Source organism: Pongo pygmaeus, chromosome 11, assembly GCF_028885625.2.
Source record: "Pongo pygmaeus isolate AG05252 chromosome 11, NHGRI_mPonPyg2-v2.0_pri, whole genome shotgun sequence".
NCBI classification, from domain to species: domain Eukaryota; kingdom Metazoa; phylum Chordata; class Mammalia; order Primates; family Hominidae; genus Pongo; species Pongo pygmaeus.
In genome coordinates, this window is record NC_072384.2 from 94,654,784 (window position 1) to 94,660,420 (window position 5,637).

At 32.0% G+C, this 5,637-nt stretch overlaps 1 non-coding gene across 1 annotated transcript; it reads right to left on the reverse strand.

The window, feature by feature from the left end:
- Positions 1-608: 608 nt before the first annotated feature.
- LOC129032251 (small nucleolar RNA SNORD59) lies at positions 609-676 on the reverse strand. The gene has a single exon (XR_008501267.1). It is a non-coding gene; the product is annotated as a small nucleolar RNA SNORD59 (small nucleolar RNA).
- Positions 677-5,637: the final 4,961 nt, after the last annotated feature.

The window sequence follows — 5,637 nt, forward strand, 5'->3', positions numbered from 1 at the left end:
TTTTGTCTAAATTAGCTTATGGTTTAATTTCCAGACTCAATGTTTGTCTATTGTTTTTTAAATGATTTTCACAATGTCTTGTAATTTATACCTTCTTCTCAAGGTAATAACTCTTCAATGAGAAAATAATGACTAATAGTGGATTTATTTTCCATCCTTAATTACTTTCTCCTAAAGATATAAATAGCTTTATCACAGATAAAGTTGTAATGGTATTACTTCAATTGCATTCATAAAATAGTTTGGGAAGGTGAGCTTTTATTGATTTTCTATAAATCATGGTTAATTAGGGTTATAGAATTATATGGTTAATTATTTCAGCCATTCATAAGATCAGACACAGAGTAGCTCTAAAGTTTTCTACATTTTTTAAAAGCCCTGTTTTTTAAACATACACCTTTGAATTCTCATGATTTCTTATTAGGTAGTTTAACTTAATTATCCATGAAGACAGTGATTTTAATAATTAGAAGCTTTGAATTTTTTTCTCTCAACCATAGGCAATTTAGTGTCACCATATTAAAACATTCCCCTTAAACAAAATTCAAATGTTAAAAGAAAACTTTCTGCTGTTTTTCTTTTTATTTATTTATTTATTTATTTTTGGTTCTTATCTGGAATGGCATCTAGCTTCAGCAAACTCAGAACAAAAGTCAGAAGCTACTAATCAGTGAGGTTTTCCGCTGGTTTTAGGATGTTAATTTATTTTATATTTATAAAGATATATAAAGTATATTTTTGGTGGGGTGCGGTGGCTCACCCCTGTAATCCCAGCAGTTTGGGAGGCCATGGCGGGAGGATTACCTGAGGTCAGGAGACCAGCCTAGCCAACATGGCGAAACCCAGTCTCTACTAAAAAATACAAAAATTAGCCAGGCGTGGTGGCGGGCACCTGTAATCCCAGCTGCATGTAAGGCTGAGGAGGAGAATTGCTTGAACTCAGGAGGTGGAGGGTTACAGTGAGCTGAGATCACGCCAGTCTGGTTGACAGAGAGAGACTCTATCTCAAAAAAAACAAAAACAAAAACAAAACAACAACAACAAAAAGAATATTTTTGTATAATTTGTGTATTCAGCATCTCTGTAGAAGAAAACCAAACAAAATCAGACAACAAAAAGGAAATGAAACAAAATGAGACTAAACAAATTATAATTTAAGAGTCATTAAAATTTAGTTTCAAGACAGCTTCTATTTTTATTCCTGGTTTATATAATGAGTACTATGCCAAATTCACTTGAATCATCACCTTAATTTGTGAAGTTGGCCAAATTCAACCAGAAAATGTTACAATTCCTCAAAGCATATAAAAAATTGTAACAAATCGTCATATATTTATTACATCCATTACTGTCTACATCTAAAATAAATTAACTTCTTATGTTTTACAAAGTAATTATCTAGACAAAAAATATGCAGTAGTGATTATTTCTAATGTTGTCAAGTAACATGAGAAGCACTAGAATCCATAACGTGAAAGTACTAATGAAGCATGTATTAATATTCATGTAGTCATTTGAGGAGAGAGCTTATAATAGAAGACTCACAGAACTTTTTCTCCTAGCTTAATACCAGTACAAATAATAATGATAATAAAGTCTTTTTTTTAAACATGTAAAATACAAATGAAGTGAAGTTTGGAGTGTTTTGAACTTTGTCTTTCTTCTCACACGTCAAGTGTTAATTTTTGTTGAAAAATAATCATTTGAGGGAAATTCATTTTATTCTCTTAGTTCAGTGAGTTGTAAATTCTGCTCTTTCTTGATTTCATGCAATAGGGAAGTAAAAAGAATGACTTGCACCACAAATTTTATTGAGCATAAGAAAAAGCTAAGATTTGAACCAATTCAGAGATCACATCTACCTATATTCCACTGGGTTAAGAAAGAAATGAAATGTGGATTTATGGTCTTTTAAATCACTAATATGAAACATTAGCAGAACTAACTTTAAATCTATAACCAGGATTGTGTTAAATGGGAGATATATTTTTGTCCAAGGTTAACACATAACAAAATCTAATTCCCTCAAAATGCATGATTTTATATCAAAATGTATTTAAGTAGAGCCAGCCAAATGAAGGCTATCAACAAGAAAAAGAAATAAAGCAAGGAACAAAAAAAATCACCTAATCTAGCTATCTAATCCAATGTTTTGTTTTGTTTTGTTTTTTTAAATGAAGAGTCAACCAAGATCCAGGAAATTAAAGGACTTGTCAAATAGTTTATACCAATCTATATTTGATTCAACCTAGGACTCTGATTTTTTTTTTTTAGATGGAGTCTCGCTCTGTTGCCCAGGCTGGAGTCCGCTGGTATAATCTCGGCTCACTGAAACCTCCCCCACCACCCCAGATTCAAGTGATCCTCCTGCCTCAGCCTCCCAAAGTAGCTGGGACTACACGCACGTGACACCACACCTGGCTAATTTTTTGTATTTTTAGTAAAGATGGGTTTTCACCATGTTAGCCAGGATGGTCTTGACCTCCTGACCTCATTATCCACCCGCCTCAGCCTTCCAAAGTGCTGGGATTACAGGCGTGAGCCACCACGCCTGGCCTGAATTTTCAATAAGAGCTTCAATCATTTAAATAATTCTAGTACATGAATTAAAAAATATTAACCTAAATATCTGAGAAATAAGAATTTAAATTTATGTCTATCTTTGTTCAGGGGTATGCTGAAGCCACCTTTTTCTGCCTTAAAGGAGCTGATTTTAAACTTTTCAGAAGTTTGCAAGACAATTTCTAAAAATAATCATTAAAAATTAAATTACACAGGTTTACAATTAAATAAGTTACATAAAAAAATACTTAAACTTGCTACTTTTTAATCATGTTGCTAAATTTTGCTATTTTTTATGGTCTTAACACTATTAGATCTTTTATATCTTGATAGTGAAAATGCTAAATGATATATAATGGCACACATCTTCCATCTCGGTATTCAATGCCATCATATTGGCAGCCAAAACCTGGCCACGATAGAAGTATATTTCCATAGAAATAAACAAGCACTGTAAATCAGGGTTTGATTTATTGTTTTACTAATTGCCTAGACAAAGTAATATTTGTTTTACTAATCGCCTAGACAAAGTAAGATTTGAAAAATACATTTCAGTTCAAACTTAAAAATGTGTCATGTTTATTGCTGCTACATTATGAATTTTTCAAAAAATGAGGATATACCAACCCAAATGTCCAACAATGATAGACTGGATTAAGAAAATGTGGCACATATACACCATGGAATACTATGCAGCCATAAAAAATGATGAGTTCACGTCCTTTGTAGGGACATGGATGAAATTAGAAATCATCATTCTCAGTAAACTATCGCAAGAACAAAAAACCAAACACTGCATATTCTCACTCATAGGTGGGAATTGAACAATGAGAACACATGGACACAGGAAGGGGAACATCACACTCTGGGGACTGTTGTAGGGTGGGGGGAGGGGGGAGGGATAGCATTGGGAGATATACCTAATGCTAGATGACGAGTTGGTGGGAGCAGCGCACCAGCATGGCACATGTATACATATGTAACTTACCTGCACATTGCGCACATGTACCATAAAACCTAAAGTATAATAATAATAATAATGATAATAAAAGAAAAAAAAAAAAAAAATTCATTACTGGATTACCAATGAAACCCTTCAGGATACTTTTAGCATGTGACATCAAATACAGATATTGTAATATCAGAGAAACAATCCAATGTGTAACTCTGTTATAAATTAAAATACTTAATGTAATGAAAACCTAATTCAAAATAGATAAAATATAAATATTAAAAAAAAAAAAAAAATGAGGATATATTCTTCCATATTTCAAGAATTATTATCAGATTCAGACAAGAAATTGCTCAAATCATTAAAAAAGAGGTAGAGTTCTGACATGCATCCTCATCATCTCACTTTTATCTTATTATTCATGTAAAAGAAAATATCAACCAATATGAAGGTTGGAAGTACCGTCACTTGTCAATTATAACCACAGTTAGGCTATAATTAAAAGAGTTCAGTAAAAATCAAATAAATCATTCTGTGAGAATAAATAGGATACATATAAGTTATAATAAAGAATATTGTATATTTTATTGTTTGTAAATTGCATGCCACACACACTTTACACCAGAAAAATTTATACTGAGCTTATGTAGATATGGTTATGCATACATTTCTTCCATTTATCTATATCTATGTCATTTACATCTATATTTAGCTTCCTGTATCTTTAAAATGGGAATCAGGTAACAAATCTTTATAATCCTAAATGACCTTTCAATCCCCCCCAAATTACTTTAACTTTATAAAGCATATTGTTATTGTTTTCATAATGTTATACAGTGACATTTTTCTCAAAAAAAGCAAAAATTGCCACAATGCATTTCATTTCCTTTAGTAAAGACCAAGAAAATAGAAAAGGTTTCTATCTATTTCTCTGTCCTCTAGATTACATCCACTTCATTAATGCAAGTAATATTTACATTACTTCCTCTGTCATCTTTCTTTCACTTTTCTTTCCATTACTTCAGAATTTTTCTTCATGATAACCATAATTTTCTGTCAAAACCATAAATAGGATCCTGTATATACTTCCCGATCTCCTCTTTACAATAATGTTTCTTATTAATTTAAAAGAAAACTAAATAAAGCCAACAAAAACACTTCTAACAATTTTCCATGACAGATTAATCCTGAGATTTGCAAAATTTTCTGTTAAGAGCCAGATAATAAACATTGCAGGCTTTATAGGCCATACAGTTTAATATCGCAACTACTCAAGCCTGCTGCTGTAGCATGAAAGCAGCCATAGACAATATATAAATCAATGAGTGTAATTTGTTAAAATACAATTTCATTTACAAAAACAAGCAGTGGAAAAGATTTGCTGTAGGGCCACGGATTGCTGACTCCAGTACTAGATCATGGTAACCTCGTTCAATAATAGTTAACCATCTTCATCACCCAACAATTCTTTCCAAGTACACTAAGTACAAGAAATAATTATGTCCATTATGTCCAAATCTGTCATTCACTTTTTCATTTCATTGTTCTATGCCGTATACTTTGCTTTAGTCATTCCTATTACTTAATACATTTGTTCATTGCTTTTTTTCTGCACCTGCAGCCATTCTCCTCAAGGATAAGAGATGGAAAAATGTGTAAAGTGTTTTATATGTTTCTGTCTTGAAATCTTGGTTGTTGAATAATTACTGCAGAAAAATAATTAAGAAGGGGGATTTGAAAGTGAGTTGAGGGAAAATAACAACATCTGTTTGGAATATATTAGTTCTTTTTAGAAATCTTTGAGTCAGGTTTAGGTAGTTAGTGAGAAGCTACCTGATCCTAAGGTCAAGAGAACTATCTTAAATACACTTGAGTATTATCGTGATGTAAATGTTAAGAAGCCCATGGGAAGCTTCAATATATAAAGAACTCAGAAGTCATCCCTTTCTTTCTTAAAACAAGAAAAATATAGACAAACTCAAAGTTAATAACTGTTTTTAAAACCATCAGAGAACTGAGGTCACAAGTCTAACCACTATCCCAAAATCTGAAGAGACAGGTTGCTATGGGTTGAGTTGAACAAAAATATATGTTGAAATTCTCACCCTCAGTACCTGATAATG